Genomic DNA, 23,625 nt, shown 5'->3' on the forward strand with positions numbered 1-23,625 from the left:
ACTCTTTTGTATATATCCATAAAAAATGAAAATGTTGAGTCCATGCAAAAACAGTGTTCACAGCAACATTATTCACAATAGCCACAAAGAATACACCATCCAAATATTATCCATTAGTTGATGAATGGATAAATAAATGGTGGTATATGCTCACAATGGACTACAGGTAAGCCACATACCATATTGATATACCATATTCAGCCATAAAAAAAAAAAAAATGTGCTGCTATACAGCCAAGAAATGGATGAATCTTGAAAATACACAAACTAGGGGACTTTCCTGGAGATCCAGTGTTTAAGATTCTGCACAGGTTCCATCCCTGGGCTAGGAACTAAGATCCCACATGCCACATAGCTAGATAAATAAATATTTGAAAAGAAAACATGGCATCTGAATAAAGCCAGACACAAAGGTCACACATTGTATCTGGAAGAACTTTACATAGAAGAGAAGCAGGAAAGACAAGCATTCTATAATCCAAATGAAACATTTTTTTTCCCCAGGGAGGAGGAAATGAACTGCTCTAATAAAGGCTGCCAATAAATTAAATAAAATAACAACCTCAGGCTCTACTACAAAGCCACAATCATCAAGACAATATGGTACTGGCACAGAGACAGAAATATAGATCAATGGAAAAAAAACCAGAAAGCCCAGAGGTAAACCCACACACCTATGGACACCTTATCTTTGACAAAGGAGGCAAGAATATACAATGGAGAAAAGACGATCTCTTTAACAAGTGGTGCTGGAAAACTTGTCAATCACTTGTAAAAGAATGAAAGCAGAACACTTTTTGGAGAAGGCAATGGCACCTGACTCCAGTACTCTTGCCTGGAAAATACCATGGACAGAGGAGCCTGGAAGACTGCAGTTCATGGGGTCGCTAAGGGTCAGCCATGACTGAGTGATTTCACTTTCACTTTTCACTTTCATGCACTGGAGAAGAAAATGGCAACCAACTCCAGTGTTCTTGCCTGGAGAATCCCAGGGCCTGTGGAGCTTGGTGGGCTGCCGTCTATGGGGTCGCACAGAGTCGGACACGACTGAAGTGACTTAGCAGCAGTAGCAGAACACTTTTTAACACCATACACAAAAATAAACTCAAAATGGATTAAAGATCTAAACATAAGACCAGAAATTATAAAACTCCTAGAGGAGAACATAGGCAAAACACTCTCCGACATACCTCACAGCAGGATCCTCTATGACTCACCTCCTAGAGTATTGGAAATAACAGCAAAAATAAACAAATGGGACCTAATTAAACGTAAAAGCTTCTGCACCACAAAGGAACTATTAGGAAGGTAAAAAGACAGGCTTCAGAATGGGAGAAAATAATAGCAAATGTAGCAACTGAAAAACAGCTAATCTCAAAAATATACAAGCAACTCCTGCAGCTCAATTCCAGAAAAATAAACAACCCAATCAAAAATGGGCCAAAGAACTAAATATACATTTCTCCAAAGAAGACATACAGATGGCTAACAAACACATGAAAAAATGCTCAACAATCACTCATTATCAGAGAAATGCAAATCAAAATCCACAATGAGGTACCATGTTATGCCAGTCAGAATGACTGCAATTCAAAAGTCTACAAGCAATACATGCTGGAGAGGGTGTGGAGAAAAGGGAACCCTCCTACACTATTGATGGGAATGCAAATTAATACAGCCACTATGGAGAACAGTGTGGAGATTCCTTAAAAAAAATAAGAAAAAAAAAAAACCTGGAAATAGAACTGCCATACAACCCAGTGATCCCACTGCTGGGCACACACACTGAGGAAACCAGAATTGAAAGAGACATGTGTACCCCAATGTTCATCGCAGCACTGTTTCTAATAGCCAGGACATGGAAGCAGCCTAGATGACCATCAGCAGATGAATGAATCAGAAAGCCATGGTACATATAAACAATGGAGTATTACTCAGCCATTTAAAAGAATACATTTGAATCAGTTCTAATGAGGTGAATTAAACTGGAGCCTATTATAAAGACTGAAGTAAGCCAGAAAGAAAAACACCAATACAGTATACTAACACATATATATGGAATTTAGAATGATGTAACAACAACACTGTATGCAAGACAGCAAAAGAGACACAGATGTATAGTGTTTTGGACTGTGTGGGAGAGGGAGGGGAGAATGATTTGGGAGAATGGCATTAAAACATGTATAATATCATATTCGAAATGAATCACCAGTCCAGGTTGAATGCAGGATACAGGAGGCTTGGGGCTGCTGCACTGGGATGACCCAGAGGAATGGTATGGGGTGGGAGGTGGGAGGAGGGTTCAGGATGGGGAATACGTGTACACCCATGACGGGTTCATGTTGATATGGCAAAACCAATACAATATTGTAAATTTAAAATAATAATAATAATAATAAAATTTTTTAAAAATAAAAAAAAATAAAAATTGACCACTGAGTTAAACATTTGGAATTCACTGGTGACCTTGACAAGAGTGGATTTAAAGGAAAATGAGAGAAATGGAGATAAAAAATTCTACAAACAACTCTGCAGAAGTCCATAATAAGAAAACATAAAATAAAAAAAAGCAGAAGCAGGATGTGTCACAAAAGACAAATTTTTAATGAGAGGTGACATTATAGTCAGTCTGTTTGCTGATGGGAACCGTCCAGAGAAACAGAAAACTTAATCCAGGACAAAGAAGAGACTTGCTAGAATATCACTGAATAAACAAGAATTGAGTAGAAAATGGCAACCCACACCAGTACTCTTGCCTGGAAAATCCCATGGACGGAGGAGCCTGGTAGGCCACAGTCCTGGGGTTTTCGAAGAGTCAGACAGGGCTAAGAGACTTCACTTTCACTTTTCACTCTCAGGAATTGGAGAAGGAAATGCCAACCCACTCCAGTGTTCTTGCCTGGAGAATCCCAGGGCTGGGGGACCCTGGTGGGCTGCTGTCTATGGGATTGCACAGAGTCAGACATGACTGAAGTGACTTAGCAGCAGAAGCAGCAGCACACAAGAAGTGAACACAAGCCAAATAATTTGCTCACAGTAACAAGACTGAGATCATATGCAGAAAGGCTGTCATGGTGGATTAATGGGTATGGTCACCAGCCTTCAAGATGACCCTGTGAATCACATGTCCTGATATTCCCACCCCTATGTAGTTCTCTCTCAAACTATCACAGGGTTGACCTGTGAGACTAAGCAAATACAGAAGTGAAGATGTGTAACGTCTGAAAAAAGACTGCACTTTATAATGGATGCAAGTTCTTTCCTGAATCACTCATTCTGGGAAAAGACAGCAGCCTCCACACGAGCAGCCCCTTGGAGAGGCCCACAGAAGGAGGAACTGAGGCCTCATGAGTACAGCCAAGTAAGAGAACTTACATTCAATAAGCCAAGTTTTCAGAGGTTGCCAAACCAGATAAAAGCTTGACTACCACCTCAGGAGGGACCCTGAGGCTAAACTACCCAACTGGATTCTAGACCAATAGATATCAAGTGTAAGTTTTTTCAAACTATTCAATTTTGAGATAATATGTACAACACAAACAGTTCGAGGTATAATATCATTCACATCATACTTACACACAGAAGAGTTCTCCTATAAATATGGTAAAACTTAAAAAACACAAAACAAACCAAAACACCTAAAAACAGGAGTTGCCTGGCAGTCCAGTGGTTTGATTAGGACTCAGCCCTCTCACTGCCAGGATCCTGTGTTCGATCCCTGGTTGGGGAACTAATATCCTATGAAGCCACATGTTGTGACCAAAACCAAACATGCTGTCAAGTTCAAAGCTGTACCAGCAATAGATAACTATGCAACAGAGCTGTAGGCACAAGTTGCTGGGCATAAAGCTACCTATCATCTTGTTTACTGGCATGAAATGAACTCAGATGCTCCCCCACCCCCATCCAGTGGAGTTCAATTACTTAATGAAATAAAGCTCTTACAGGTGCAAAAATGAGCAAGTAATCCCATGTAAACATGTTAAATCACAACACATTTTCTTTGAATGAACCACTTTATTCATTTGGCCGTGCTGCTTGGCTTGTGGGGTCCCAGTTCCCTGACCAGAAGTTAAATCCAGACCACTGCAGTGAAAGCCAAGAATCCTAATCTCCAGGCCACAAGGGAATTCCCATACCTTCATTACTTTGCTTTTGTAGCTAAAACCTTAGGATATGTGCATTGCCCCATTTTAGCCTCACCAAGTGGTAGGAGTCAGCTCTACACAGCTTAAAACCCATGGTGCTCTTACTTTTTTTTTTCTTTCAAGAATGCAGGAGAAAGCAAGCCAGTAGCCTCCCTGCCTGCTTTTAATGTTTCAACTCAGAGAGCTTCAGAGTGACCTGAAACCATGATTGCCCTGAAGTCACCACCCGCAATCAGGGTCAGCTAATCCCCAGGAGAACTCTCTCTCCACAGCAACATGTCAGCCCATGAATGAAAGGAGAAAAACGGAAGGCAAGAAAGACACAACTTTGTTCCTTATTGTAAAAATGTCTGTCACCTTACCTCAGGGGCACATTGAAAACCTGAGTGCCCTTCCCAGGCAGGAGAAGGTCACATCCTGGGGTCGGGCAGAGGGAAAGGTAAGGGTGAGTCACCTCTTCCTGAAACATTCTATCCCCCAGGCCCTACCTGGTCCTACCCTACAGATGCTGACCAGGTGTCTCACACTCAACCAGAGCAAGTGATTGAACTCCTCTTCCCTGAGCTTCTTCCTCCCACCTCCCTTCTCTCAGTAACAAACAAACAAACAAACAAACAAACAAACAAACAAATACCTCATCTGCCACCTTTCCGAACCAAAGGCCTGAATCTCGGGGCCCCCAGGGACAGGGGCAGCCCTGGAGTCCGAGGAGAGGCAGAGCAAACAGGAAAACGACCAAAGCGCCGCGGCAGTGGAGAGGCCACTAGATTGATTTTTTTTTTTTTGCTGTGCCCGCCTGACTGTGTCTGGTTGCAGAACCGGGTTGGGCCCGAGTCATAAACCCGCGTGAAGATTTGTATATGTGTGTGTGTTTAAATATATTAAGTTCCACAGGAGACCTGGGAGGGGCGGGGGGCTGGGGGTATGACAGGCCCTTTCCGCGAGCTGGCTTGTCCCACCCCTAGGACAGGAAGGCTGCTGGAGAGCTGCTCCCACCCAGACTAGAGAGGGGAGAGGGCGAAAGGGGCCTGGGGCCTGTAGGCCCGGCCTCAAGCTCCCTTGGCCCTCAGAGGTCGTCCCGCCGAGCAAGGCCCCGCCAGATTGGGGATCTGAGAAACCCTTCCCTGGGCACTCTGGCACCGCTTTGGCCGCACCAGGCCCCAGTCCTTACCGGTCCCCGTGGGCGGCGATGCCAGAACTGCCGGCAGCTCACCTGCACCTAAACAGTCCCTGGGTTAAGTCTGAGGAGGCAGGCCCGAGGGAACAATGCCTCCTCAGGCCTGGGACGCCGCTTCAACTGCCGGCGTGTCCGCTGCCAAGGACGATTGGTTGCCAGGTGTTGACGCCTGCAATCGGATTGGCCGCTAGGCCGAGTTCCGCGCATGCGCGCGCGGTGGCCCCCTCTGGAGGCAACTGCTGGGGGCGTAGTCAGGCTGAACCTGAATCTGAAGTGTCTTGGGTCTGTCAAGATTGCGCAGCTCACCAAAGGGGAAAAAAGAAAATAGATTGCACAGTCGCCAGGGCACAGGGCTGAGAACGACCTCCGAGTCTACCAGGGGACTTCAATGATGGTGTCTAGCACTCACAGCCCTCAGGGGTGACCTGCCCCTTGCTTAAGAAACTTGACCTTGACCGTACACCTGGATCTTGAAGCCCCTTCTCTTGGAATTCCATTTTGCTCAATGCAGGGCAGCCTGCCCCCGATTTTGCACAGCTAGAGTGAGCTGAGCCGAGAAGACAACGGCAACCCACTCCAGTACTCTTGCCTGGAAAATCCCATGGACGGAGGAGCCTGGTAGGCTGCAGCGCATGCGGTCGCTAAGAGTCGGGCACGACTGAGCGATTTCACTTTCACTTTTCACTTTCATGCATTGGAGAAGGGAAGGGCAACCCACTCCAGTATTCCTGCCTGGAGAATCCCAGGGACAGAGGAGCCTAGTGGGCTGCTGTCTATGGGGTCGCACAGAGTCAGACGGGACTGAAGCGACTTAGCAGCAGCCTAGTGAGCTGAGAATGAGCTTTACTTCTTTTTCTTTTTCTTTTTTTTTAATTTTAGAGCCTACACTTTTTAATGGCTGAGGAAAACCGAAAAGCATATTATTTTCTGACGTGAAAATTGTGTGAAGTTCAATTTTTGGTGTCCTTAAAGTTGAAACAGGGACTTACCAGTTCCTTTGGTTATTGTCTATGACTGAAAACTTGATCAGTCGTCAAAGATCATATTCGCAAAGCCTAAAATAGTTCTTTTTGGGCCCTTTACAGAGTCTTTTTAAAATGCTCTGTTCTGCTGGAAGTCTCCTAGTAGTCATATGGGGGAATAAAGTCTTGGTTTTGTTACAATATTTTCTTCTCTATTATATTCATTTTTCATTCTTTATTAATTGCATTCCTTCTTATCGCTATAAGTTTGTTCTGTTGCGCATCTTTACAACTTTTTGAGATAGTTATTTGTAACTCTCATTTCTCTTATATGTAATGCTATAAGTTTACTTTAATTTGTTGTTGTTGTTGTTCAGTCTGTCAATCATGTAGGACTCTTTGCAACCCCATGCACTGCACGCAGCACACCAGGCTTCGCTGTCCTTCACTATCTCCTGGAGTTTGCTCAGACTCGTGTCCATTTAGTTGGTGATACTATCCAACCATCTTATCCTTTGCTGCCCACTTCTTCCTGCCCTCAGTCTTTCCCAGCATCAAGGTCTTTTCCAATGAGTTGGCTTTTCACATCAGGTGGCCAAACTATTGGATCTTCAGCTTCAGCATCAGTCCTTCCAGTGAATATTCAGAGTTGATTTCCTTTACGATTGACTGCTGAATCTTGCTGTCCAAGGGACTCTCAAGAGTCTTCGCCAACACCACAGATCAAGAGCATCAATTCTTTGGCACTCAGCCTTCTTTATGATCCAACTGTCACATCCATACATGACTGCTGGAAAAACCATAGCTGTGACCAGATGGACTTTGTCAGCAAAGTAATGTCTCTGTGTTTTAATATGCTGTCCAGGTTTGTCATAGCTTTTCTTCCAAGGAGCAAATATCTTTTAATTCTGTGGCTGCAGTCACCACCCACAATCATTTTGGACCCCAGGAAAATAAAGTCTGTCACTGTTTCCATCGTTTCTCCATACAACTTTAACTGTGTCTCACAATTTTTGCTGCATAGTTTGTTCATTATCATTCACTTCAAGTATATCTTAATATTCTCTTCTTAAGACAAAGATTATATATTGTATGGGCTTCCCTGGTACCTCAACTGGGAAAGAACTTTCCAGCCAATGCAGGAGACACAAGAGGCCTGGGTTCGATCCTGGGTCAGGAAGATTCCCCTGGAGAAAATAATGGCAATCTGCTCCAGTAGTCTTGCCTGAAAATTCCATGGAGATATATATTATGGATTAATGTAGTTAGTGATATTTTCCAAATGAATGGCATTTTAAAAGATGTTTCTTTGTCAATTTCTCATGATTGCATATGGTCAGATCACACAATATAAATATTATTGATCCTTTGTATTTGAAGATTTCAATTCAGTTAAGTGTACCATACTTTAGATTTCCATTCCAGTGAAGTCAAAATGAAGAGGGTGTGATGTAGACAAAATACTTGCAATGTCTAAAATATATATCTGTGAAATGACCTCCATTAAGCCTCACAATTATTCCAGCATCTTTCAGTAGGGTACCTTTAACTAAGTTCCAGGTTTTATGCAAATTTTACCAGCTTTTCCAAAAATGTTCTTTTCCAGTTTCATATTCCCATACAGGATACTGAACTGCATGAGGATATATAGCCAAAAGCTACAGATACCTCCCTTAGTTTACTCTGGTCTATAGCAGTTTCCTAAACTTTCCTTGCTTTACATGACTTTTGACAATTCTCAGGAGTCCTTCAGGGACAGGCATTTTGCACAATGACTCTCAATATGGGTTTGATATGTTTCTCCTGGTTGCACTGGGGTTTATATATTTTTAGAACTATACCTCCAAGGCAAAATATCTTTCTTATCACTTCCCATCAAGGATTCATACTATCAATATGACTTACCACTAGTTCCTCTGCTATAAAGTTATCTCCTTCCCTCTGACATATTCTGTTCTTTAGAAACAAGTCACTAAACCCAGCCTACACTTGGGGAGGGGCATGGACTCTCATCTTGAGGAAAATATCTAAGAGAAACACAAGTTACTGAGTATACAAATTAATTGAAACTCATTTATAAGGAAGATCTGGTTCTTCTAGCCATATCTTTTCATTTTAAATTAATTTAATTAAAGTAAAGTAAAGATTTAAGAGGTTTCCCAGGTGGTGCTAGTGGTAAAGAACTTGCCTCCCAATGCAGGAGATGTAAAAGACACCCAGGTTCAGGAAGATCCCCTGGAAAGGGAAATGGCGACCCCTGCCCATATTATTGCCTGGGTAATCCCATGGAGAGAGGAGCCTGGCAGGCTACACTGATGAGGTCACAAAGAGTCAGACAGGACTGAAGCTGCTGAACACACACAAAGATTTAATACCTCAGTCACACTAGCTACATTTTAACATCTCCAAAGTGGCATATTAGACAAGGACATAGAAAACATATTCATTGAGAATTCCCTAGTGATCTGGTTGTTAGGGCTTTGTGCTTCCACTGCAGGGAGCAGAGATTCCATCCCTGGTTGAAGATCTAAATCCCTTAATCCTCACAGCAAAGCCAAAAAAAAAAAAATCCTACCAGGTGAACACTCCATCTGAAAATTCAGATAAAGGATATAAACAGGTAACCTCAGAGAAGAGAAACATATGCATTTATATATGTGAAAAGCTTGTTGTCCTTATTAGGGCATACATGTAACAATTATTTAAAAGTTTTCTATTGCTGCAGAAACTTCTGGGAATAGCACTGACTTAGATCATTGTTTTGCCAACCTTTCTTCTTTTCAAATGTAATGCACATTAACACATGAAACTGCTTTATCTCCATCTCAAAAATTTTCTGTTTTCAATATCATTCAGCTTAAGTATTTTATTTTTCCCATAACAATTTCTCTCAGGACCAGTAAGTTATTCAGGTTCAGAAGCAGGAGTAGGAGGAGCCTAAACCACAATATTAAAGAAGCTTGTGAGTTACAGATGGAGAAGGTAATGGCACCCCACTCCAGTACTCTTGCCTGGAAAACCCCATGCTCAGAGGAGCCTAGTAGGCTGCAGTCCATGGGATCCCTAAGAATCTGACATGACTGAGCGACTTCACTTTCACTTTTCTCTTTCATGCATTGGAGAAGGAAATGGCAACCCACTCCAGTGTTCCCAGGGATGGGGGAACCTGGTGGGCTGTGCGACCTATGGGGTTGCACAGAGTCAAACACGACTGAAGTGACTTAGAAGCAGTAGTGAATTACAGAGGTGCCACTTTTGCACTTTGGGTTCCTGGCAATCCTTAATCTATCCTCAGCCTGGGTGAAGTTATATTGCTTCATTTTCAAACTTTGGGAGTTATTTCCTCCGTATTTATCTTTCTAGGGTTTTGTTTGGCCATGCCATGGAACCTGTGGGATCTTAGTTCCATAACCAGGGTGTTGAACCCTGGCCATTGGCAGTGAAAGCATCAAGTCCTAACCACTGAACCACCAGGGAATTCTCATATCTTTTTCTTTCTTTCTTTCAAATATTTATTCATTTACTTGGCTGTGCTTGGTTTTAGTTCCAGCACAAGGACTCTTCAGTCTTCACTGTAGCATGTGGGAGGCAGGATTTTTAACTGTCACATGCAGTATTTCTAGCAGCAGTATGTGGGATCTAATGCCCTGACCAGGGAATGAATTTGGACTCCCTAATGGGGGAGCACTGAGTCTTACTACTGGACTACAGAGATGTCCTTCCCATGGTCAAACCCAGGTCTCCCACATTACAAGTGAATTCCTTACTGTCTGAGCCACTGTAGCTTTGACTATAACAACTTTGGTCAGCAGAGTGATGCCTTTGCTTTATTTTGATGCTATCTATGTTTGTCATAGCTTTTCTTCCAAGGAGCTAGCTACTTTTAATTTTGTGGTTACATTCACCATCCACAGTGATTTTGGAGTTCAAGAAAATAAGATCTGCTGTTATTTTCACTTTTTCTCCATTTGTTTGCCATGAAGTGATGGGACCAGATGTCACAATGTTCATTTTTTGAATATTGAGTTTTAAGCCTGCCTTTTCACTCTCCTCTTTCCCTGTCATCAAGAGGATCTTCATTTTCTGTTATTAGTGTGGCAGCATCTGCATGTCTGAGGTTGTCGCTATTTCTCCCAGAAATCTTGATTCCAGATTGTGCTTCATCCAGCCCAGCATTTTTAATGATGTACTCTGCATATAAGTTAAATAAGTAGGGCAACAGTACACAATCTTGACATACTCCTTTCCCTATTCAGAACCAGTCTCTTGTTCCATGTCCAGTTCTAACTGTTGCTTCTTGACCTGCATACAGATTTCTCAAAAGGCATGTCAGATGGTCTGGTATTCCCATCTCTTTAAGAATTTTCCAGAGTTTGTTGTGGTCCACACAGTCAAAGGTCTCATCACTTCATGGCAAATAGACGAGGAAACAAAGAATCAGTGACAGACTTTATTTTCTTGAGCTCCAAAATCACTGCAGATGGTGACTGCAGCCACGAATTTAAAAGATGCTTGCTCCTTGGAATAAAAGCTGTGACAAACCTAGATGGCATATTAAAAAGCAGAGACATTACTTTGCCAACAAAGGTCAGTGGAGTCAAGGCTATGGTTCTTCCACTAGTCATGTATGGATGTGAGAGTTGGACCATAAAGAAGCCTGAGCACCAAAGACTGGACACTTTTGAACTGTGATGTTGGACAAGACTCTTGAGAGTCCCTTGGACTGGAAGGAGATCCAACCAGTCAATCCTAAGGGAAATCAACCCTGAATATTCAGTGGAAGAACTGATGCTGAATGTCCAATACTTTGGCCTCCTGATGGGAAGAGTCAACTCATTGGGAAAAAAAAAAAAAAACAAACAAACCTGATACTGGGAACTATTGAAGGCAGGAGCAGAAGGTGTGACAGAGGACACGATGGTTGGATGGCATCAGCAACCCAACGGAACGAGTTTGAGCAAGCTTCGGGAAATGGTGATGGACAGGGAAGCCTGGCATACTGAAGTTCATAGGGTCACAGGGAGTCAGACACGACTGAGAAACTGAACAACAAAAGCCAGGCAGGGTCTCTATGTACAGCTGGCTGAACCTCAATAGGGCTTTTTTGAATTTCTGGAGGTGGGTAGAACTTAATTTTTAGCCAGATCCCTTGCTGCAACACGTCTGGAATATTTTGTGTTTGTAGTCAATCTTCTTTGTAGTTTTTCTGGGTGACACTTGGGAGTCAGTGTTCCTCACAATGATGGATGCTGTCTCTCTCAGTCCCAGCTGAACTGAAGTTTGGATCATGACCTCTGTTTCAGGAGGCAACCCTCAAAATTGCTCTGGCTTTTTGAAAGACTGATGATTCTTTGTTTGGTGCTCCGTCTTTTCCTTCATTTTCAAACACTGTAGCCAGCACTTGGAATATGGAAAGACCCTCTTATTTCAGTGCCTCCAAGTGTGATTTATGAAGAATGTCACCAGTTTGAAAATTTCGAAGCAAAACAGACAAAGCAAATTGTTCATGTTTCCATGCCATATTCTAAAACGTACCTCTACATTGGCCAAGGCTGACAGTCTGTAATTGCAAACACGGCACACATAGGGCATTTTGCCAGGTTTGTGACTGTCCTTCATGTGCTATAAGAGAACCTGATCTGTTTTGAAGGACAATTCACAGATATAACAGACCGTGGAGGGCTCCCGGGAAGCATGGACACTTTCAATGTGACACTGCAACTGGAACAGGGTGGGAAACTGGTGGTGGCAGTGCTGGCAGGTAGTGTGGATTTCCCAGCTGTCATCCTTCTGCCTCTCCAGGTCCAGATGGTTCCTCACATGGGTCATAAACTTGACATTTTTTAGAACTCTCAAGCAACTGAGGCATTTAAAGACTGTGTGAGTCTTCTGTTCTGACTGCCCATCTCTTGTATGCTGTCCATAGTAAAAGTCATCAAGTAACATGATCAGATTTCCTTTCATGGGATCAACAGTCTTGCTCTGACTTGCAAGAGTCAAAAAGTCCGTTTTCTCCAGCCCATCCAACTACATGTTCTGTCTGGATCCATAAGACTGAAGCATGCCTGGTCATTTGCATGAGTCTGTGAAAATGATGCCCCGCGGTGAACATGGCTCGGTGAGGTCAGGAGACCTTCCAAGGTCATAATCGTGTCCTTTGTAGGAGAAATACCTACAGGGGCCATGGTGGAGGCAGGTCCCCCTGGGATTCCATTGCTGAGTTTGGGTCTTTTGGGATTCCCACTGTTACATTTTACATCTGAAGTGGGACATTGCTTTGAATTAAGAGGACTTTCATCCTTGCCTGCTATTGAGAGACTAGCTCCAGATAGACAATGAGGCCGCAGAGAAAGCAATTCTGAATTGTGAAGCACAGCTTCCAGAGAGCTCATTTTATAATCAGGTTTAGATGAAGGCTCGAAAATAACAGGACTGTTTTTTCCTCCCCATTCAGACTGAGAAGCTAATGATACAGCCACTGGTTCTGATGCTGGGGTCCTGAGATTTGCAGGTTGCAATGTGCAGGAGGGATCTGGACTCATGTGGCCCTTCTTTCTTCTTGAAGATGCATCCCTGGTCACTCTGTTCAAAATGTTAGAAATGACTGGCTTTGAACTTGAAATCACTCTGACAAAGAGAGTTTCAGCATCCTCATTGACATGCTGCACTCCAACAAAGATGACCTCAGCATCATCATTATCCTCATCTCTGGGTTTGGACCCTGCGGTCTTTGTCTCGGGTTGTGGTCATGCTTGTGCTTCCTCACATAGGAAGAGATGGGCCATTTTACAATCACTTTTGGCTTCAAGTGGCCCCTTCCAGTGTTTTTTCCACCTAAAGGCAACCACAGAACAAGGTCATCCCCTCTGATCTCAGGTGTCACTTTCTGTGGTTTCAGTTAACCCTCAGTTGTTCACTGAAAATATTAAATGGAAAACTCCAGAAATACATAACTCATAAGTTTTAAATTGCATGTCATTCTGAGGAGTAGGATTGGAATCTCACACCATCCTGCTTCCTCCTGCCCAGAAATGTGAATCGAACTTAGTCCTGCACATCTCACCCATTTGTCACTCGGTTACCACAATGACTGTTGAGATGTCACAGAGCTTGTGACCAAGTCACCCTTATTTTACTCAATAATGGCCCCAAACCGTAAGTGGAGTGATGTTGGTTATTTAGACATGCCAGAGAGAATCCTTTAAGTGCTACCTTTAAGTGAAAAGATCAAAGTTCTCAATTTGATATAAAAAGAAAAAAAAGTATGCTGAGGTTGCTAATATCTGTGGTGAATGTGAAGCAGAGAAAAGAAATCTGGGTTAGTTTTGCTGTCAAACTGCAAACTGCAAAAGGTATGGCCACAGAGCATAGTGCATAGTTAGGGTGAAAAAAAAAATCACGAAATTAGTTCAGTAATATATTTTACATAGAGACTACATTCACAAAACTGTTATAAAAATATGTTGTTATAATTGTTCTATGTTATTATTACACCTTCCCTGGTGGCTCAGATGGTAAAGTGTCTGCTACTATTCAGGAGACCTGGGTTCCATCCCTGGAGAAGGAAATGGCAACCCAATCCAGAATTCTTGCCTGGGAAATCCCATCACAGAGGAGCATAGTAAGCTGCAGTCCATCAGGTTGCAAAGAGTTGGACACGACTGAGCAACTTCACTTTCACTTTCCTGTTATTATTAGGAAGTTGCCAATCTCTTACTGTTCTTTTATAAAATAAACTGCATCACAGGTATGTTTGTATAGAAAAACCATTGTGTATATAGGGTTTGATACTATGTGTGGTTACAGATGTCCACTGGGGGTCTTGGAACTTATTCTCTGCAGATAAGTGGTGATGATTATATTTCTTCCAAAAGACAAAATTAGTACCTGATTTAATCATCAGCTGAAACATTGAGATAACTATTAACACCCTTAGACATAAGGAAACATCTCAAACTCAGTTAAGTGACATGATCATTTTAAACTTCCTTCTCCAGACCCTACTTTTGCCTTGTCTCCCCATAGTGGCCCCAGTGCTCCTGTTAAACTCTACAGGAGAGCTGGTAGGCACCACTTTGCTTATAGATCTCCAATCTCACTCAGAAATGCTGACCAACATAAAATGTCCAAAAAAGCCCCCAGCTGTCCCTTGGGGGTGCCCCTCACTCCCTCCATTCTCTGAGTCCAGAAGGCACCAGACTCTATACATGGATCAAAAATATATAAAAAAAAAAATTCCAGAAAGTTCTCATAGCAAAACTTGAACCTGCCTCATGCTGGCAACTATATATACATATACATACACACACATACATACATACATACAAAATACATACATATGCATATATACACATACATGTATATGCATATACATATATGTGTATATATATAGCATGTACATTGTACTTGAAACTATTTACACAGCATTGGCATTGTATTAGGTATTACAAGGAATGTGGAGATGATTTAAAGTATGTGGGAGCATCCCCTTAAGTTACATGCAAAGACTATACCATTTTATATAAGGAACTTGAGCATCCATGGATTTTGGTATCTGTGGGTGCAGGGTTCCCAGACCCAATCTCCCAAGGGTACCAAGGAGAGAGGACAGGGCCTTCTCAGGACTTCTGCTACTCCCCCTGCCTTGGACACTGTCTCAAGTACTGTCACCCAACTCCTGACCTGCTTCAGTCCACAATCTCTGCCAGGCTTCCCTGACCCTGATGTCAGAAATCACAGCCTCCCCCAACTCACATGCCATATTCAACTCCAGAGCTATTGGGTTGCTGTATTGTTGTTTCTAGAACAAGTTCTGGTGTCTGTCAGTGCTACATGTCTGCTGCATAAATAAACAGTAGCTGTTATGAATACAATCTTTATCTGTACCACAGGCTTGACCCACTAATTCCTGGCTCCCCAGGTTCTTACACTTGATCTTAGCAAAGAAGCTGACAAGCAATTTCTCCAAGCATTTAATGAATTCCAAATCTTAATGAATTAAAAGTATCATGCAAGGGAGAAAGTCAGCCAGTATGTAGTTGGATGCTGACAGGGGCAGTAGTGGTCATTGAAATAAAAGGTTTGTAACACAATTTCTCTCCATATAATACATTTGTTGATAGCTTCCATGCTGTTAACACGTTTCATTGACATTAAGGGACATTCTACAGTTTACATTTGACCATTTCTGATACCAGATCACATTTCATCAGCAGCATATTATAGTTTGTTTGGTTGTGTATAAATGATAGCCCTAGCGGTAAAGGTCTCTCCTGACAATGCAAAAGATGTAAGAGATGCAGGTTCCATCTCTGGGTCAGGACGACCCCCTGGAGGAGGGCATGGCAACCCACTGCAGTATTCCTGCCTGAAGAATCCTATGGACAGAGGAGCCGGGTGGGCTACAGTCCATAGCGTTGCTGCTGCTGCTGCTGCTACTAAGTGGCTTCAGTCGTGTCCGACTCTGTGTGACCCCAGAGACAGCAGCCCACCAGGCTCCACTGTCCCTGGGATTCTCCAGGCAAGAACACGAGTGGGTTGCCATTTCCTTCTCCAATGCATGAAAGTGAAAAGTCAAAGTGAAGTCGCTCAGTCGTGCCCGACTCCCAGCGACCCCATGGACTGCAGCCCACCAGGGTCCTCCGTCCATGAGATTTTCCAGGCAAGAGTACTGGAGTGGGGTGCCATTGCCTTCTCCAAGTCCATAGTGTTGCAAGGAGTCAAACATTACTGAAGCAACTGAACACACACACATACATATGTATATATGTGTATATTTTATAGTGGTATGAAAAATAATTCTGTGGGACTTCCCTGGTGATCCAGTATTTAAGACTCCTCACTTCCAGGCCAGGGTCATGGCTTCAATCCCTGTCAGAGACCTATGATCCCACATGCCACTGGGTGTGGCAGAAAAAAAAAAAAAAAGAAAAGGAATAATGCTGCATTTTACAGCTGATGTCATCTTAGATTTAATGGAAATTTCTGTTTTTCATAAGCAGAATCCAGCCTACTAAATTCATGTCACAAGTCACTAATGGGATGCTAGCTGCATTATATAGGCAAATGGTTTAAACAGGAATTTACAAATTGGCTTGCTTCCTGTTTGCTTTTTCTCCCAACCAGCAAGCTAAGAATGATTTTTAGGTTTTAGTTTTTTTTTTTTTTTTTTTAACTTTTAAAAATATATTTAATATTTTTACATTTTTTTAATTTGGGGGCAAACAAAGGAATATTTTGCGATATGTGAAAATTATAGGATATCTAAATTTCAGTGTCACAAATAAAGTTTTATTGGAACACAGCCATGATCATTTGTTGCTGCTGCTGCTGCTAAGTCACTTCAGTCGTGTCCGACTCTGTGTGGCCCCATAGACAGCAGCCCACCAGGTTCCCCTGTCCCTGGGATTCTCCAGGCAAGAACACTGGAGTGGGTACCCGAGGCTATTTCACTCTGCTAATGGCAGAGACTGCATTGGCGCTTAATGCCCGTTTACTCTCTAGGCCTTTACAGAGCAATTTTGCACACTCATGGCTGTAGAGAACAAAATGAAGCATTCCAAACCCCATGGCTCACCAGCTCCTGAAGTCCAGTTGACTCAGTGCAGCTAAACACTTCTTATTCTGAGTCCCACTGGAGGATGAAGCTGGAGTATCTCTGTCTCCACGCCCCAGAAAGATTTCTCTGGAAATATCAGCACTGCTTCCTGTGTCCAGTGTCCATGAAACTCCTACCTGGCTCTCCAAAAGCCTTTTCTCAGTGAGGCTGGATCAGGAGATTCCAAGCCTTTGAAAGCCCATTCTAATCCAATCCATAGTATCCAAATGGTGCTCCAATCAGGTTTCTGAGCCAGTTTTTCCCCATGGGATCTTTCAACTAGAAACCTTTCTACCAAATTGTTAATGAGAGGAAAGAATGTGGGTGCGGCTGCAGGGCCCCACCCAGGGGCTGTTTTCCAGGTCTCAGGGTGGTGAGAGTCCCCACTTCCCTCTCTGGCATCCAGAGGCCCACCATCTTATCTCCAGTTTATCTGCATCTTTAGTTATTTGGGATTCAATAGCTTAAGGGCAGGGGAAGGTGGTCCACATAGCTATTCCAACAGAGCTCGGGCTGGTATCAGGAATGGAAAAATCAGGGGTTCACCTCCAATACCAGAAAATTCTCCAGCTGCAAACAGCAAACCCCTGTCCTCTTCTGGGAGCAAGGGTGGTGGGTTGGGGGCGTGTGGGCATGGTGAGGAGAGCAGAAAGCAAGCTTACTCCCAAATGATCTGCACTTGAAGACTCAGCACCTGCTGGATTTCAGGGGTCCTCACTGTGGATCTTCATGCTGAACCCCAGGAGCTTTTTCTAGGCAGGGGCTCATGCTTTCTTAAACCAGGTCAGGGGTGTCAGGTCACACCCTGGTCCCCATCCTTCTGCCTTCCTCACTCACTCCCCGTCTTCTCTCTCCTTCCCCTTTGCACCACCAAGATTATATCTCAAGCTTTCCTTCCCACTGCCTTTACAACCCTGTGCACACAGATACATAGAGGGAGGGAGGGTTTCAGAGTAGAAATATGTGTATTTCCATTCCTTATAAGGTAACAGAGTCACTGAATTAGAACAAAAATGAACTTCACTGATGAACGTGATCTCAAGTGTTGTAACCAGATATAACATCAAAAACACTGTTCTTATCAAATCAACATGTGTTCACCTTAAATTTACACAATATGTGTCCATTACATCTCAATGAAGCAGGGGAAAAAAATACAGAACCGACCATTAGAAAGAGCTCGTTTTAGACTCTTTTAAGACGGTTGATGGTGAGTGCTGTGCCTAGTTGCTCAGTTGTGTCTGACTTCTTGCGACCCCATAGACTGTAGCCAGCCAGGCTCCTCTATCCATGGACTTCTCCAGGCAAAAATGCTGGATTGCCTTGCCATGGCCTTCTGCAATGTTGGTGAGTATCAAAACCCAAGGCTAGGGACTTCCCTCGTGGTCCATGGGTTGAGAATCTGCCTTCCAATGTAGGGAATGTGCGTTTAATACATGGTGGTTAAGATCCCATATACCAGAGGGCAGTAGAAAGGACAAAGGATCCTGCATGCCATGACTAAGACTCGAGGCAGCCAAATAAATGAATAAAAATATATATATTTTTGAACTCTATGCTCTTTACATTCTTCTGGATGTATTTGTAAGCATGATATTAACAGTTTTATTTATTTATGGATACACCATGAGACTTCCTGCAGGATCTTAGTTTCCTGACCGGGGACTGAACCCAGATCACCAGAGTGATAGCATTGAGCAGTAAATGCTGGCTTGCCAGGGAATTCCTAGTTTGATTACTTAAAGGGTTTATTTTTATTGTATGCCCAAAGGTACATCCTTTGCTGTGTTTACACTTACAATAAAAACATTTTGGATGTCAATTTTAAAATGTTTGCAAAAACTTAGGGGAAAGGAAGGAAAATGTTGACTACATATTTATGCTTCTAGGCTTCCCTAATGGCTCAGACAGTAAAAAGTCTGCCTGCAGTAGAGGAGACCGGAGTTTGATCCCTGGTTCAGGAAGATCTCCTGGAGAAGGGAATGGCTATCCACTTCAGTATGCTTGCCTCGAGAATTCCATGGATAGAGGAGCCTGGGGAACTACTATCCATGGGTTTGCAAAGAGTCAAACACAACTGGATGACTAACACTTTCATTTTCATATGCTTCTAAAGATTGTTCAAATCTCAGAATCACCTGGGACATTATTAAACATAGAGATTCCAGGGCTGCATATCATACCTAAGAAACTAAAATTGCCTGAGGAGGGGGCCTGGGCATCTGAAAGTTCAATGTTTGCCTCACTTGATTCTGATGTGACGTGAGTCCCAGGGTGTAAAATCATCCAATACTTTGGGAAAGATTGATCTCTGGTGGTTCAGCAGTTAAGAATCCACCTGTTAATGCAGAAGACCTGGTTTCAATGAAAGGGTTGGAAAGATCTCCTGGAGGAAGAAATGGCAACCCAGTCCAGTATTCTTGCCTGGGAAATACCATGGACAGAGGGGCCTGGCAGGCTACAGTCTATGGGGTCACAAAAGACTCAGACACAACTTAGCAACTAAACCACAACAGTGAAAGTGAAAGTTCCTCAGTCGTGTCTGACCCTTCCTGACCCCATGGACTATATACAGTCCATGGAATCGTCCAGGCTAGAATACTGGACTGGGTAGCCTTTCCTGTCTCCAGGGGATTTTCCCAACCCAGGGATCAAACTCAGGTCTCCCACATTGCAGGCAGATTCTTTACCAGCTGAGGCACAAGGGGAACCCAAACAACAGTAAAAACATGCTTAAAATATCCAAGAATCTACTCCTTCAGGAGACCCTGAGGGTTGAGGGTCAGGAATTAATTTTTTCTTCATGTGACACACTGAGCACCTGCCTTGGGAGAAGCGTGTTATTGGTAATTCAATAAACCAATCAGATGTTGTACCTTGAGCTGGGAGCTTCATCCTCCCCACCACTCTTCAGAGATTCTAGGACCTCCACACTCTGTCCTGGGGCTTCTGGATGTCCTTCGTACTAAAGGAAGTTAGGGTATAAGCAAAGCTCAGAGATCTGGATCCAAACTTCTCAGTTTGGGCCACACTTGCAAATCTCCTGGGCTGTGCTTTGTAACCCTCAGTGAATCTAAGGATTTCCCTACGTGTCTTGTGTAAAAACATATTCTCGTCCAACAGTTGTGAGTGGGGCCTGAGAGTCTTGCGTTTCTCACAAACTCCAGGTGTTGCCCAGGCTGCTTAAGGTGTCCATATTAAACAGTGAGTACTAGAGAGTTTTGAAAAGTACTGATTGATTTTGAAAAGTTCTGGTTGATTTTGCCGATCTTACTCCATACCCACAGAATAAGTATCTCCAGGAATGGGACCAGGGAGTCAACGTTACTAAGCGTCTCAGATATTTGTAAGGAGCAGGTAGGGTGCAACGTGAAGCTACACCACAATGTGTAGCCAGGCACATCACCCTACCATCAACCCTGTTTTGGGCTTCATTGTGTCCTACAAAATCCATATGTTGAGGGGACTTTCCCAATGATCCAGTGGCTAAAGCTCTCCACTCCCAGTGCAGGGGGCTGGACTTCAGTCCCTGGTCAGGGAACTAGATCCCACGTGCTGCCAGGAAGTCCAAAGACCCCACATGCCACAACTAACAATTGGTGCCATCAAATAAATTAATTCATTTAAAAAATTATCTGTAGAAGTCCTATCCCCCTACACTTTGGAATGTGACTATATTTGTAGATGATATTCTTAACAAGGTAGTTAAACTCAACGAAGGCACTAGGGTAAGCCCTAGTCCAATCTGATGGTTCTCTACATAAAAAGAGAGAGCAGAATTCCCTGCAAGGCCAGTGGTTAGGGCTCAGAATTTTCACGGCCAAGGGCCCCATTTCAATCCCTGGACTGGAAACTAAGACCCAGAAGTGAAGCAGCATGGCCAGAAAAAAAAAAAAAAAAAAGGAAATTAGGACACACAAGACATCAAGGATGCATGGACATAAAGGGACAGGAGGACACAAGAATGCAGCTGTTTGTGCATCAGGGAAAGAGATCTCCCGAGAAACCACACTGTCAACACCTTGATCCTGGACTTCTAGCCTCCAGAACTGGGAGAAAACAATTTCCTGTTGTTTAGGTCTCTTGTATATCTTGTGGCCACCTTAGTACATTAATGCGTTCTTTAGATCAGGAGTCCCTGGAGAGGGCTCACCTCAAGGACAGGTGGGGAGTATGCAGGTGATGACTCAGCTCCCAGGTGACTTCTAAACATCAACAAATGCCCACCCACCCAGATTTTCCAGGACACAGCCTGCTCCTGTGGACCCCTTCTTGCAGACCACTGCTGCTAAAAGTCCCCACCCAACTCTCATTCTGGCCCCAACTTTCTTTACTTCTCTCCTAGACTGTGAGGGACAGAGCCTTGAGAACAGAGCAAGGCCTGTGCTCAAACCATCCTGGTTGTGAAGGGGAGTATGTGTTTTAACAAAAAATAAAAAAAAAAAAAAAGGAAGAAAACCCATAGCTGTCTAGCATAAGCTTAACACTGGATGTACAGAAAAGCCTTCACATGTTATGTTAGGAAGAAGCAGAGGACATGATTTCAACCTTTTCTTCAGGGAAGGTTTCCAGGAAGGAGGACAGCATGCTTTCTGTAGATGGGTTGAGAGCAGATGAATTTATTGGAAGGCCTTTGGGTCTGTAGCCAGGAAAGGAATATGAGTGGGGAGGGGGTATGTCGTCCTTCAGTTCTCTCTACCTCCAGAAGTTTCTATGATATGGGCCATGGTCACAGGGCTCCCAGAGATCAGGGAGAGAGGGATGTTTTGTGACTTCACCCAAGCCTCACCCATAGAAGGCTGCCTCTCAGCAGCCAACGTCAGACTTCTGGGCCATCTGCCAGGCTCAAGAAATGACCTACTAGGAACTCTCTGGTAGTCCTGGAGTGGTTAGGACTCTGCACTTTCACTGCTGAGGGCAGGGATTCTATACATAGTTGGGGAACTAAGATCCTGCAAGCTGCACTGGCTGGCCAACAATAGAAAACAAACAAACAAACAAACAAAAGACAGACATGACCTTTCCCACCTTTCCTTCCATAGACAACCCCAAGGCTGAGTCCAGTTCAGGTCCATTGCTGTGGTCAAGGAGGAAGCTCCCTTGGGCTTGTGGCTGTGGAGTGACATGTGGTCAGCCTGAGCATCCACCAACAGGGCTGGGCATCTCACACCAACTGAGAACCTGGTACCCAGTAGGAGGTCAGGCCCTCAGGACACATGCTGGTGCCTGCTGACTACAGATCAGGGCTGTGTGAGAAGTGGACTCTACAAGGTGGCCAGAAGGCACACCTTTCAGGAGAGCACTAATCCAGGTGGCCAGACTCTTCCCACTTCCTCCGTCTCTAGGGGAGAACTTGGCGCTTCCATTGTTCTCACAAATGTTTTCCTCTTCTACTCCCCCTGGAACAGCTTTATCTCAAGAAATTGTTGTTGTTCATTTGCCCAGTTGTATCTGCAACTCCATGGACCACAGTGTGCCAGACCTCCCTGTCCCTCACCATTTCCTGAAGTTTGCCCAAGTTCGTGTCCATTGCATTGGTGATGCAATCCAGCCATCTCATTCTCTGTCACCCTTTCTCCTTCAGGCCATCTCCACATAGCCAACAACAGTCCTCTCCCAGGATGGCACTCTAAATCCTGTGTCCAGCTTCCAGACCCCATGCACACTGGTTGAGCTGCATTGCAGTTTGGGCCATATAGAGCCACGACACACATTATCTGTGTAACTTTTGCTCTATATAAATAATATTTCATCAGCTGTCTTACCTTGCTTCCTTTCAGTCCAAAGCAATTTACCCTTTACTGAAGGGGCTTGCCTCATTCTGGAAATCTCTTCCCTGCTTCTCCATCTCCCACCACAAGGCTCAGGTTTTGTTTTGCTTCCTCTTATACTTCTTTTCCCATCTTAATTCCTTCCCACCCAGGTATGTCTGAAACCCACATGGAACACTCTGGGAACTAGGGTCTTCTGCTAGTATTTATCTGATGCTCTGGGAAAACTATTGACCATGTAGAAGTGTTACTTCTGATCTATACATTGAGAGAGGTGCATTTCATATCCTTCTACATTTCTGCCTTCTTTGAACTTCTCAGTGTTTCCTGGAAAGCTCTATTATTCTTTTTCCTTGACAGCAAAACATGAAACATTAGTGGACATGAATTACTCTGTTTGATGGGACGTTGCTTACGTACACACGTAACTGGTATTACTTTGACTTCCAACATGCAATCAAGCACATTTGTTGTTGTTGTTGTTTTCCCCCTAGAAAATTTCTCTTAATGATAAATTGTCATCAGCATGAAGAAATGCAGAACATTCCACATAAAATATAATAGCATAACTGGGCTCAAAAAGTCAGCACTTGAATATATCTAGCTATATTTTGAATGTTCCTGACATTTTCCCAGAGTACCGATGTCTGATTTCAAATCTCAAAGCTTAATTCCATTCAGCGAGTCTCAAGGGTCAGAGACTGCCATGGGCATAATTTAATTCCTGTAGAATAAGTTGGCAAGTTCATACTTGACTTGACTACTTGGTACTTGACTACTTGATAAAGAGAGAAAACAACAATAACAACAATGACCAAAAAATAAACAAACAAAAAAACACAGAAATGTGTAGTTAGTGATTCAGTCATAACAGGTACACATAAATTGATGTATAGACTATACAATCATCTATATCTGCTTAATTGTTTCTGCTAATGACTTGGACACTGTGAATCACACACAAACCATT

The sequence above is a fragment of the Bos taurus genome, chromosome Y (assembly GCF_002263795.3).
Source record: "Bos taurus isolate L1 Dominette 01449 registration number 42190680 breed Hereford chromosome Y, ARS-UCD2.0, whole genome shotgun sequence".
NCBI classification, from domain to species: Eukaryota; Metazoa; Chordata; class Mammalia; order Artiodactyla; family Bovidae; genus Bos; species Bos taurus.